We start from the raw sequence: 1,133 nt of genomic DNA, 5'->3' as shown, positions 1-1,133 counted from the left end.
TCCCTCTTTTTTTGCCTTTTTTTGTATTTCAATCTGTCCGTTTACAGCATTCAAATGGCCTTTTTATGGCCCGCCTTACAAAATGAAAATGAAAAGAAAAATAAAAGAAAAATGCTCCCCCCCAAATCCCCTCTGTTACCCCTATTCTGCTATCTTTCTCTACTTATTTTCGTGTGTATTTTGCAGGTACGAGGGCAGAGGTCGACGTGGCGTGTACGGAGGCAAAACGAGCAATGGTGGCGCATGTGCGAAGGTGCGCACGCTGGCAGAGGCTCGGCAAGTGGGGACGAAGGCCATGGCAGCGCTGGAAGCCAAATGTTGCTAGGGTTTCAGTCTCGGTTCGGCTGAGTATTGGGTTTGTAATGTTTTTGTGGTAATTGGGTCGTTTGTAAATGGATTGTTTATTGGTTTTTGTTTTATTCATTTATTTATTTGGTTTACTTCACTAACAAGCCGGGCAGATTGGGTCTATTACATAAGTTTTACCTAATTTAGAATTTAATTAGTTATTTTCTATGTAAATATAATTATTATCTAATGTGTCAAGAAACAAGCGAATATATAAATTACATGAAAAATTTAACATGAGAGCTTGAATTGGTGCACGAGACAAAGATTTTAAAATTATTTTATTAAGAAATTTTATATTTTTAAACTTGTCTCTTTTTATTTTAGGGTTATTAATTTAAATTGTTATTATTGTTATTGTCGAAACCGTTTTTTTTTAAAACAAAAATCTAGTTGTCGACTTTAAAAATAAAACTGGAGCCGCCACCGATCTTTTATTAAGGTGTGATCGGCTCACCTTAAAAATTATTTTGGTCTACGAATTTTGAAGAAACGAGTTCGGGAGTCAGTTACGCACGAGAAAGGGTTAGCACCCTCGTAACGCCCAAAATCGGTACCGTATTGACCATTTAATGTCTTACTGTCGAAGGTTAAAAAGATTTTGAAATCAACTCAAATGATGAAATTTGAAAAAGGATAATCAATTGTTCAAGTCATGTAAAGAAATCGAGTCCCAATACGTTAGGGTACAATTCCTCAAAATCCCTGAACTTTGAATATCACTTTTATTTTATGTGAAAATCTTCATTTTGAGAAGGTAACATGCCACACCCAATACGTTAGGA

Source organism: Gossypium raimondii, chromosome 7 (assembly GCF_025698545.1).
Source record: "Gossypium raimondii isolate GPD5lz chromosome 7, ASM2569854v1, whole genome shotgun sequence".
In the NCBI taxonomy this organism is placed as follows: domain Eukaryota; kingdom Viridiplantae; phylum Streptophyta; class Magnoliopsida; order Malvales; family Malvaceae; genus Gossypium; species Gossypium raimondii.
The sequence above is the reverse complement of the archived record's forward strand: the minus strand, read 5'-3'. Positions refer to the sequence as shown.